The sequence below is a fragment of the Pelobates fuscus genome, chromosome 1 (assembly GCF_036172605.1).
Source record: "Pelobates fuscus isolate aPelFus1 chromosome 1, aPelFus1.pri, whole genome shotgun sequence".
Taxonomy (NCBI): domain Eukaryota; kingdom Metazoa; phylum Chordata; class Amphibia; order Anura; family Pelobatidae; genus Pelobates; species Pelobates fuscus.
Genome location: NC_086317.1, coordinates 85,269,071 through 85,282,303, shown reverse-complemented (window position 1 = coordinate 85,282,303; position 13,233 = coordinate 85,269,071).

The window sequence follows — 13,233 nt, the reverse complement described above, 5'->3', positions numbered from 1 at the left end:
AATATTACATAAATACGCATGTAGAATTTAAATATATATGCATATTTATATATTTGAAGTCTACGTGTATATTTATATAATTATTTATGTAATTTTGTATATGGACATATGTATATTTTGTATTATTATTATTTATTTATATATACATAGATATATATACAATTTTGTTCTAAGTGTATTTTGATATAAATATATATATATTAATATCAAAATACAATTAGAATAAAATTTCATATAGATATATAATTATTTTTTAATTATTATTATTTTTTTATTTTTTAATTTAATTTAAATTACTTATTATTTGTATTTTATAATATATATATACAATATATATAGTTATTATATATATTATATATATACGTGTGTAGTTTAATTATACGTGTATTTTTATATTAATATATGTACATATTAATATAAAAATACACTTGGCATGACATTATATATATGATATATAGATATAATATGCCTATATGTCATATATATATACAAATATATAATATATATTTTTTAATTAACATTAACTTTAATTTTTTTTTTTTTGATTTTACAGTTGCAGGGAGACTGCCTGTCAGCACAGACAGTCCCCCTGCAGGCAGAGACTAGGACACCTATTGTGACCATGTGGTCGCCCTATTGGGTGATCACATGGCCACAGGGGTCCTAATCCACCATGGGGAGACTGTCTGGGCTGCAGGCAGTCTCCCCACACCGGGACCAACGCCGATCACCGCCGGGGGAACGACGGCGATCGGGTAAGTACATAAGACCGCTGTGACGGTTCAGGACCGTCAGCGGTCGGCAACGGTAAAATGCCGATGACGGCCCTGAACCGTCATCGGTCCTTAAGGGGTTAACTCCTAAATGACAGTGAATTGAGCAGTGAAATTGCAGGGGAATGATCTATACACTAAAAGTGCTTTATTTAGCTAAAGTAATTTAGGTGACTATAGTGTTCCTTTAATAATATAAATATAAGGAGTTTGGTAAATGCTGGCATTATATAATATATATATATATATATAATTATTATTATTGGAGACTTATTTGACGGAGTGATTTTAAGGCCATTCACTACTCTATGTATAAGTCATGGAATTTCCAGCAAAGAATACCTTACTTACTTTAAATTTAAAACCTTTTTTTAAAAATAGGGAAATTAAGAGGTAATAAGCTGGATAAACTCTACGACCTTAATAATGGCTCCAATTTGTCGTCCAAGATTAGAGAATCTTTGTATATGAGAAAACGGGTAAAGCTTCATGGGATTATGAAATGGGAAAGGGAGCGGAGTACAGAATTTGTATCCAGTGAATGGGTTACTGCTTTAAATCTGACAACTATTTTTATTATTTCGTTGTTTGAAAATTATCTCAATTTTACACAGATGGTATCTGACACCAGACAGGTTAAGTAAGTTTCAACCCAACATTAGCGATCTTTGTTGGAGATGCAAGAGAAAAACTGGAACTATACGTCATATATGGTGGGAATGTACCTGCCTATTACCTTTTGGAAGGTCAAGTTAGAAAATTAACTTACAAGTTTAACACAGTCCCATATTGAACTGACCCCTCCAACTCTTTTTGTTCCATTTGGATTTCCCCAAATTGAAAGAAGAAATAAAAATACTAATTATGCATATATTAATGGCCACCAAAGTCTGTTTGGCAAGAAAATGGAGACCTGAGGCGATCCCCAAGTGGATTGAAATTGCCTCCCAGACTAACTATCGGAGATTCATGTTAGTCTTGAGAACTTGGGGTTATATACAGGTGATACTCGAATATCATGCAAAAGTTAATTTATTTCAGTAATGCAACGTAAAAGGGGAAACTAATATATGAGAGAGACGCATTACATGCAAAACAAGATCGTTCAAGCTGTGATTTGTCATAAGTGCGATGATTATGGCTTACAGCTCATGAAAACCCCTAATCCACAATCTCAGTAAATTAGAATATTACATGCAATCAATAAAACAAAGTGTGTACATTTCGGACCTCTGAAAAGTATAAGCATGCATATAGACTCAGTAGCAGAGCCGCGGGAGGTGAGAGGAAGACCCTTGGACGTACAACTGCTGCACCAACTTCCCCATACCTACCCTGGCCCACCCGGGCTGCAGACCACAGGGCTGAAAGCCTAGAGGCATCACCCACACAGAAGGAGGCATAAGCACCTCAAACAACGGCCGACTGTCAGACCCTCCATCACTCCCACACGTGGAGACAACTCGAACCCCAGAGGTGACAGAGTTGGTGGCCGAGAGATGCAGACCTGCATACAAGCCTGGGGCTGGAGGGACATTCTCCTTCTCGCCTGCACTGCGGAAGACCGCAGAGACCCACTGGTGAACTCAAACCGCCCTCTGAGAGAGGGCATCGGATGAAAGTGACTCTACCCAAGGCCTCATGAATGTGTTGCAAAACGGACATGTCACAGCTTTGGTCCTGTCACGCCATTTACAAGAACCGTGGAATATACCGAGCAGCATGACACTCAAGAGGTCCCCAGACCACAGTGAATAATCTCACTATGACTTAGCTTATGCTTGCTATTCTATATCTTATCTAATGTTACCGAGCCCGCTTAATAGCATCATAACTCACCTGTGTATCACGAATTCAGCATCAGGCTCTAAGCAAATTCTCATTCACATTTACGCGTGTTTATGTATTGACTCAATTAGACTTAACCTGCTTCACTGACTTAGCTTGTACCCTTAAATAATTTTACCTAGCTTGTTTGCAAACCATGTAACTTACCAACTAAGTACACTCTCAGTGTCAGGTCCTATGTGAATTCTTATCACCACTTATACGCGTCAATTTAGTGACAATACCAGATTTCACATGTTACTAAATTCCATAGCATGCTATCATACCATTGTTCAACAATTACTGTTAAACGTCGAATGACCAGCGGGCAATAACTGTTAAAACGAGGCTGTACACTATTGGTTTACGCAGCAAAGTAATATGTCTCCTTCGCATACGTACTAAATACATTTTACTTTGGAAATGCAGCAGTTTAGTTAAGCATGTTATATATACAGAAAATTGGGTGATTACTCAAGCCACTGTTTAACCTTTACATATATTGAAGTACGCTGTTATGGTGTTTGCTGATATCTTGTAACTACCTGCACAACAACAACAAAAAACTGACCAGCTCCTTTTTTTTTTTTTTTTTTTTTTTTTTTTTTTTAGAAATTAAAGGACCACTCTAGGCACCCAGACCACTTCAGCTTAATGAAGTGGTCTGGGTGCCAGGTCCAGCTAGCTTTTACCATTTTTTTTTTTTATAAACATAGCAGTTTCAGAGAAACTGCTATGTTTATACTGAGGGTTAAGCCAGGGTTCAACAGGGCCCTGCTACAAACTAGAGGAAGTGGGGTATACTTAAACATGTGATAATGTGAAGTGCATTCTATTCTAAGTAAACTTGTGTTGTGTGTTGACAGGCTTTTAGGATGTGCACTCCGGGAGTTTTTATTTATTTATAAAAGGAGAATATTAAATAAAAACTCAACCATTGTAAAGGTAATTTCTATTCATTATACAAGCTAAAAACTAGCTAAATATTACCAAATGAACACAATATAATGCAAAAGCTATAAAAATCATTACCATGTAAATATGAATGATAATGGTTGATATATCAAACTGGTAAATAAATGGAAGACAGAGTGGACAATTGAATCCTCAATTTGGCTGCGACAGCGCACATCCAGCAATCCCTTCTGCACCCCTTGCAAATACCAATGCAGTATAATCTGTAAACTATATATGACTAGAGCAGTGCTAAAGAAAGGTGATGTATAACAAAAACAAACTGTAGAATGTGGCAGAGGAGAGAGGTTAACTGGTTCTTATTATTTTATTATTTATATAACGCCAAGAAATTCCGTAGTGCTGTACAATGGGTGGACCAACAGACACGTAATTGTAACCAGACAAGTGGACACACAGGAACAGAGGGGTTGAGGACCCTGCTCAATGAGCTTAAATGCTAGAGGGAGTGGGGTATAGGGACACAGAGGGTATAAGTAGGGGTAACGAAGTAGGTTGCTAGAAAAGTTTTCACTGAAGACTTAGTAGGTTATTTTTGACAGTTGCAGGAGAGGAGTCATGGGGGAGAGGGGGAATATAAACCTGCTAACAGTTTAATACGCTTTACGCTTTCCTGAAAAAGTGAGAAGTGGAGACTGGGTGAATGTTTAACTGAGTAGGGAAGGGAGTTCTACAGAAAAGGTGCAGCCCTGGAGAAGTCTTGAAGGCGAGGATCAGAAGTGGGAGTACGGACAGAGGATAGACGTAGGTCTTCGGCAGAGCGCAGGGACCTCGATGGGACATACTTGTGTATTAGGGAGGGTAGGTAGGTTGGAGCAGCATTATGAAGGAACTTGTAAGCAAGCACCAGAATCTTAAATTGATCTGTGTATCTAACTGGAAGCCGACAGAGGTTGATATACGTTCCTAGAGAGGTGAACTTTTTAAAGGCATATTACTTGTCTCTGCAGACCGAGCAGTGTGAGCGCTGCCTTTGTGGGTTTTTTTGGGTGTTCTTTTATAGTGCTCACTAGCACCACTTCTAGTGGTTGCAACTCTGACTTCTTGGACTGTTGTTGGAGCCAGGATGTGATGCCACACCAGGCCAGGCTTCAGTACACAGTAGAAGGAAGCTGCGAAATCCAGTACAGAGCTGTGAAACAACGCCTCTCACACAAAAAATAAACAAAATGAATGTTGTGTATGTCTGTGTGTGTATTTATATTATGAATGCATGTTTGTGTATAAGAATGTGTTTTGTATTTATCCATGTGTGTATGTATGTGTCCATGTCTGTGAAAATGAATGTACGTATGTCTGTGACTTCCCTAACAAAAGGAGGTTGGAGAGTGTGCATAGTGAGACACAAAAGAAAAATCTACAGTTGGGGAGATTCCAAAATACCCCCCCCCCCCCCTTTCTGTGACATGTATCCAAGAGATTTTTAGCTTTTCAAGGGCAGGACCATTTTTGGTAATAACTGAAAGGCTATTCTAATGTTATTTATAATGAAGATGTGATTGTATATGTCTTGCACTGTTGGGTTACTATGTGCCAAGGACTGGAATCCTCATAAATTGCTGTTTAATTTTGGAATTACTTGAGTTTTCATGGTAACTTTTATCCTTTTCCTCTTCATGAGAAACACAAACTAATAGATTTGTTATGATTCGTGTATCTACTGAATGTTTATTGATGTTTTATTATCCTTGCATGCCTCTTACATGAATATCTGCAATCAAGTACACTAGATTTCTCCTCAAATGATCTGCTTGTAAAGCTATCCCAGTGTGTTAATTGAATTAATGATATTTTCATGCCATTTTGTTCCAACATTATTGCAGATAAAAGCTCAGATTGTCATGTTTGCTACAGTCTGTGTTCCAGAGTGATACGTGTAAAACTCACATTACTTGTGTCTGCTCTCCTATTAATATTCATGATTCCTTGTTTGTAGCCACTTGTTACAGTAAACACGAATACGCTGATCTTTATCATGTAAATCCGCCATGCGGATAAGGCTGTTTGTTGTACTTCCTTTCTTTTTAAGTCTGCTTTTGGTTACATATACAATATGCAAATTAGATAAACCAGTGACTAAAGTCTCTTAACTTCTGAGCAAAATCAGGTCTTAACCTACATTACCTCATATGTGAACGGTCCTTACGTAAAGGAATTCTTATACAAGCCAATGTTAAAAGGAAATAGGATGGCTTGCTATAAATACGTTTTCAATCATATGAAACAGGCGCTGTTCTTCACAGACGTAGCAAAAAAATCATACATTTCATCTCTACGTCTGAAGTGCTCAGCCACAGAATGGTAGCACAGTAGCCATTCTGAAATCACCTTCATGAATTTAACATAAATATGTGGGTTCACTTTAATTTTACTTACGGTAGTTTTAGACTAGGAAAAAAATAATGTCGTACGATAGTTCACCTTTATTTTGCCTAACATGTTTTGGTGTATGGATCATACCCAATAAGTCTCACTGAGCAATCCTCTGCACCTAAGAGTTAAATTACTTTGTTTAGGCAGTCCTAGCCATACCTTCTCTGTTTGACAGACACACATAGCCTCCATGAAAAAAATGTTTTTTTGTACAGCCCAGTGTGTTTACTTTAGTAGTTATTCGCTCATGGTCTGTTGTTGAACTTTAATCACAAACAGGAGGATGCTGTAGTCTTTAGCAGACCGTTCACAGGCAATTAAATCTAAACGAAACACACTGTGCAGTAAGGGAAATTTAATTTTTTTCAGGAAGTGTGTAGGGGCCCTCTGGGAATCACTGCCAGGAAGGTGTAGGCAGGGCCGGACTGGGAACAAAATTAGGCCCAGGCATTTTTCAATCAGAGCGGCCCCCTAAGAAGGGGGCGGGGCCAGAGAGGGTGTGTTTTGTCATCACTAATGACAAGCACGCCCCCTCTCAAAGTGAGCAAGTTGGTTCAATTCGCAGAGCCCCGCTGAAGAGCTCTGGCATTAGAAAAAGGCCCTGTATTTGTTCTGCGCAGCGCAAGAAAATTTAATAACATGCTTGCGCTGTGTTTGCTTTCAAATTGTCTCTGGTGTCTCCACAAGTGGGATACCAGAGGACAAAAGGGCCAGGAAAGTGTATGGTGCATGTGTTTGGAGCCTGCTTGTGGGATTGCGTGTGTGTAGAGTGTGGTGTGGTATTGTGTAAATAGGTCAATTTAATTTGTGATTGTGATGTAATATGTGTGGCTAGGGGCTGTAGAGAGTGTGTGTATAGGGGGCATAGTGTTATAGGGGATGTAGCGAGTGTGTGCCTACTGGCTGTAGTGTGTGTGTGTATAGGTGACGTAGTGTGTGTAGGGGTTGTAGAGCGGGTGTGTAGGAGATCTAGTGTGTATAGGAGATTGTGTGTGTGTGTGTGTGTGTGTATAGAGGATTAAGAGTGCATATAGGGTAAGGGATCTAGCGTGTATCTGGAGCATAATGTGTGTAGTGGTGCAGTGTGAGGGGTGCTGTAGTGTGTGTGTATATATATATATATATATATGTTTGGACGTATTGTATGTGTGAGGGGCGCAGTGTGTGTGTATGTAAGAGGGGTGCTGTGTGTGAGGGTGTTTTTATCTGCCGTCACATTCTAGGTTTCTAATTTTCTTTGTCTGTTAACTCACTGAGGGTTATTTTATATATTTTATATATATATATATATATATGTGTGTGTGTGTGTGAGCGAGGGTGCTGTCTGTCTGAGGGTGCTGTGTGTGAGTGAGGGTGCTGTGTGTCTGAGGGTGCGCTGTGTGTCTGGGTGCGCTGTGTGTCTGGGTGCGCTGTGTGTCTGGGTGCGCTGTGTGTCTGGGTGCGCTGTGAGTGTTTGGGTGCGCTGTGAGTGTTTGGGTGCTGTGTGTGTCTGGGGGTGCTGTGTGTGTCTGGGGGTGCTGTGAGTGATGTGTGTCTGGGGGTGATGTGTGTCTGGGGGTGCTGTGTGTGTCTGGGGGCGCTGTGTGTGTCTGGGGGCGCTGTGTGTGTCTGGGGCACTGTGTGTGTCTGGGGGCGCTGTGAGTGTTTGGGTGCTGTGTGTGTCTGGGGGTGCTGTGTGTGTCTGGGAGTGCTGTGTGTGTCTGGGGGTGCTGGGGGTGATGTGTGTCTGGGGGTGATGTGTGTCTGGCGGTGCTGTGTGTGTCTGGGTGCTGTGTGTGTCTCGGGGCGCTGTGTGTGTCTGGGGGCGCTGTGTGTGTCTGGGGGCGCTGTGTGTGTCAGGGTGCTGTGTGTGTCAGGGTGCTGTGTGTGTCAGGGTGCTGTGTGTGTCAGGGTGCTGTGTGTGTCTGGGTGCTGTGTGTGTCAGGGTGCTGTGTGTGTCAGGGTGCTGTTTGTGTCTGGGGGTGCTGTGTGTGTCTGGGGGTGCTGTGTGTGTTTGGGTGCTGTGTGTGTCTGGGGGTGATGTGTGTGTGTGTGTGAGGGGGCTGTTAGTGTGATTTTTTATTTAAATTTCAATATTTTTTTTTATTAATAATTAAAAAAAAAAAAAAAAGTTATATCCCCCCCTCCCTTCTTACCTTTATCCTGGGAGGGGAGGGGGGGATCCATTCTGCCTGTGGGTGGGGTGCCATGCTGCCATGGAGGGTGCTGCAATCCTTCCCTGGTGGTCCAGTGGTGAGAGTGAACTCTAACCTGCCGGCTAGAGTTCACTCTCGCGAGATCTGAGCGTTGCCGCGGTAACCGGTAACCGCGGCAACGCTCAGACCTCGCGAGAGGACCCGGCGGAGCTGCTGGATAGAGCTCCGCCGGTCTCTCTCCTGCCTCCCTTCCTCCCCTGCCGGCGGCCGCATCTCAGTGCCTGTGGGCCGGTGAGGGAGATCTTTGATCTCCCCACCGGCCCATGGAGGCACAGAGCAGGGCCGGTGCTCGGGAAGCGCTGGCCCTGCAGGGGCTGGCAGGGGAGATCCTGTGATCTCCCCTGCCGGCCTCGGCCCCACGGCCATCGCGGCCCACCGGGCATTTGCCTGGTATGCCCGATGGCCAGTCCGGGCCTGGGTGTAGGTAACGCTGCGTAAATAAAGTGATTTAACTCCTATATGGCATAGAGAGAATTGAGCTTTTAAACCGCAGGGACATGATATATACACCAAACCAATTCAATTAATTTAACAATGTTTTGGCCATTAGTATACCTTTAACCACTTCACTGCCAATCACTTACATTAAATGAAAAATATTAGCAGAACATTTATTTGAAGCAATAGATGCTTAGCTAGCTCATAAACGGTTGCCAACTGGCAGGTATTTTACTGGCACAGCTGTAATTTTAGGATGCCTGGTTAATACCAGTGTATCATCAACATTGGCAATGCAATTAGTAATTTTTTTGATGGCAATAAGAAGTGTGCATTCTGTACATTAAGCACCAGCTACTTGTAAGAATGACCCCTGCTGCAGCTAGTGTTTGGGTTTGGGCCTAGACAATGAGCCGAAGGAGCATCACAGTTTGAGTTTATAGGTGTTTATTCAGAGGGTGTGTCAGAGCTGGGAGTGGTGCGGGGGTAACAGAACTGGACTTTGGCTGTTAAAAGGGTGCATGGAAGAGACCGAAAGGTGCACACAAAGTCATCCCGCCTGATACCATGGATGAGGGGTTGCACGGGCTACCCTACTGAAATTTAACCGTCCCAAAATTTAAACAAACCCTTTCCTTAGTCCCAAATTGAACAAGTCAAAGTCTAAATCTAGGCTTAGAGTCTGCACCCAGGAGTTTTTTCTGCTACTTTAATTTAAAAAAGGTGAATTTTTATAAAAGGAACATAAAAATTCCAGACATCATAAACACTACCCACTGTAATGATTATGCAGCCCTAGCCACACCTCCCCTGGCTATGACTGATGCAGCCCTAGCCACATCTCCCCTGGCTATGACTGAAAAAAACAAACTGGTTTCAATTTCAAACAGATGTAATTTACCTTAAATAATTGTATCTCAATCTCTAAATTGAACTTTAATCACATACAGGAGGCTCTTGCAGGGTCTAGCAAGCTATTAACATAGCAGGGGATAATAAAATCTTAATTAAACAGAACGTGCAATAAAGAAAGCCTAAATAGGGCTCTCTTTACAGGAAGTGTTTATGGAAGGCTGTGCAAGTCACATGCAGGGAGGTGTGACTAGGGTTCATAAACAGAGGAATTTAACTCCTAAATGGCAGAGGATTGAGCAGTGAGCCTGTAGGGGCATGTTCTATACACCAAAACTGTTTCATTAAGCTAAAGTTGTTCAGGTGACTATAGTGTCCCTTTAACCCCTTAAGGACCAAACTTCTGGAATAAAAGGGAATCATGACATGTCACACATGTCATGTGTCCTTAAGGGGTTAAGTCTGCATGCATATACTCACAGATTAAAACACATTACTGGTGGAAAAATACATGTACAAATATGCAGTTGTTAAATTTGAAAATATGTTTTAGACATTTTTATGTCTGCAAATTTGGGTCAATAAATTAATTTTCTTTTTTGGGTTGGAGGGAAGCAGGTACCTACAGGCACCTGACATGTAAATGCAGCAATGACAGTGTCCTTTGTCTTACAATATTTCACACAGGGATGGAAATTATAGTATAAAAACAAAAATGCTTTTTTTTTTCACACATACAATAGGTGTGACAAAATATATAAATAACAACGATCAAATACCTTGCTTATAGGTATTTGCAAGGAACCTGAAGGCATTAATATTTTTTAATACGCACACACACACAATATCCAATACAAGTTGTCACACCAAGGGTGCATAATTGATTGTTGCACAATAGAATTTTGCCATTTAATGTAATTTGTGTAGTGCATATATGAATTGGCCACTTGGTTGCAAAGTCAGATGACAGAAGGGGTAATGTAAATTGCATAGAAAAGGAGGCAGATGCTTTACCATATGGATTGATCCTTTGATTAATCAAAGGCTCTGCAAGGTGTGAGAAGCCACACATAAGTGGCCTGGAAGTCTGGTTTAAATATAATCTAACTCTCTAAATTGCCAAATACCTAGGTTACTTCTTAGATAGGGGGTCCTTTAATATGTTAATGACCATTAGCCTTGTGTTCCAGTAGAAACATCCAAAGAAACATTAATATTTACCAACAGATTAATAATTAAGCCTTATTTTTATTATATTTAGAATGAGACAAGCACAATCTTTTAATCAAGCCCAAACCTGATTTGCGTAACTTAACCATAGGTGAAGGGATTGTGAAGTGCCCGCTATATTGGGTCACAAGTAAGGAGTGTGACATATCTATGGAATGGAAAAATAGTAACAAATTCATAGATGCAATTATTATTTCTGTGGCAAGTACATAAGAGGAGATAGAACCAAATATTCCATTTGGATTGATGTTGGTCTGCAACACAAGGGGGTGGTCACTTATAGTTACTATAGGTACGTCTTATCTCGACCTCTGGACGAGGCTTGGTAATCCACAGGATATATATATATATAATGATACTGAAGTTTGCATTGGACTTGCTTGAGGGCCAGAAGTTTTCTTTGAAACCCGAGTAAGTGATTACTTTAAATTAGAGCTACATCTAAGGCCTACGGAGCCGACAACATAATAACAAGGCAAGATATATAAACGTTATCAACATTAAAGAAGAGCAACAGTTATAGAATTTTGTGAGGTGTATCGTGCGTAAGGTAGTGAACAGGTAAGTTCAGTTCCAAAATTCAGGGTGGCAGTTCAACTGCCGCGAGTGCTCCCCCTCTGGGTACGAATGGGGTGACGTTTGCTATATTCCAGGATGGGTGGTCTACTGTTGGTGTCTTTGCTGCCATCAGGCCGAGAGCTTGCAGGAAGTTTGGCGCCTCAGCGGGGTGTGATATGGCATGTGTCTTCCCGGCTTTGTCGGCGAGGGCCCTATTTGTAGGCGATGGAGTTCTCTTGGAGAAGCTGGGTAATAGGCTTGAGAGATCCTCGCCAGGACAGGGTATGTCTGGAGAAGTCCCAAAAAAATGCTAACTGTGCTCCCTCAAAGGACACTGTGGGAGTGCCTCTGACTGCCCCCATAATAACACCACGATCAGAGTCCCGCACCAGTTTGAGCAGTACATCCCTGGGTACCTCTTGGACTGCGTTGGTTGCCTTGCTGAGTCTGAAGCAGGAGTCCACTACCAGCTGTTTGGCCTGTTTGGGCATGAGGAGGTTGGCAAGGAGCCTCCTGCAGTAGTGAGGGAGTTCTCCTTCTGAAACTGTTTCCGGCACCTTTATCCGTAGGTGTCCCCCAGGTTTTAACCCTGCAGCTGTAAACATAGAGAGAAACTGCTATGAGAGAAACTGCTATGTTTACACTGCAGGGTTAATCCAGCCTCTGTGACTGTCTTCCTGACAACCGCTAGAGGCGCTTCCGCAAAGCTCAATGGGAAAATCGCATTGAGCATGCAGAACGTCCATAGGAAAGTATTGAGTAATGCTTTCCTATGGGCGGTTTGAATACGCGTGCGACTCTGGCCGCGTATGCGCATTCAGTTCCATTTGGGAGCTGAGGTTGGAGGGGGAGGAGAGGTCACCACCGCCGAGGGGACCCGGCTCTGGATTAAGGTAAGTCGCTGAAGGGGTTTTTAATGTCCAAATTGGGCCTCCCCTGTGTTATGTGACTCGTTAGTGTTACAAGGTCTCAGGTGTGAATGGGGAGCAGGTATGTTAAATTTGGTGTTATCGCTCTCACATTCTCTCATACTGGTCACTGGAAGTTCATCATGGCACCTCATGGCAAAAAACTCTCTGAGGATCTGAAAAAAAGAATTGTTGCACTACATAAAGATGGCCTAGGCTATAAGAAGATTGCCAAGACCCTGAAACTGAGCTGAAGCACGGTGGGCAAGACCTTACAGCGGTTTCACAGGACAGGTTCTACACAGAAAAGGCCTCGCCATGGTCAACCAAAGAAGCTGAGTGCACATGCGCAGCTTCATATCTAGAGGTTGTCTTTGGGATATAGACGTATGAGCACTGGCAGATCCAGAGCCTTATATCGGGAGGGGCACTCATAGATTATTTAAAGAAACAATCCAGGCACAATAACCAGTCAAATTCTCTGCCGTGGTGCCCTCCCAGAGTAAATAGTCAAACCATTTAAGAACAGTTTGACAATTTACCTGGGGCTGTAGTATGGGAATAGGGCCTTTAGGTAGGTAGGTGTGTGTGTGTGTGTGTGTATGTATGTAGGACAGTGTGTGTATGTGTATGTGTGTGTGTATGTGAGACAGTGTGTGTATGGGGGTGCAGTGGGAGCACTGTGTGTAGGGGGGGAAGTGTGTGTTTGTGTGAGTGGTGTAGTGTGTATGGGAGTGCAGTGTATATATGGGGTGCAGTGGGAACACTGTGTATATGGGGCCAGTGTGTGTATGAGGGTGTAGTGGGGGCAGTATGTGTATAGAAGTGCAGTGGGGGCAGTGTGTGTATGGGTGTTTAGTGCAGACAGTGTGTGTATGGGGGTGCAGTGTTTGTGTGGGGAGCACTGTGTGTATGGGGGTGCAGTGTGTGTGGGGGGAGAAGTGTGTGTATGGGGGTACAGTGGGGGCAGTGTGTATGGGGAGAAGTGTGTGCATGGGGGTACGGTGGGGGAAGTGTGTGTGGTGGGGCAGTGTGTGTGTAGTTGGGGAGGGGGCTGATTAAAACAAAGGGATTCACTACGAGGACCACCAGGGCTTCACAATG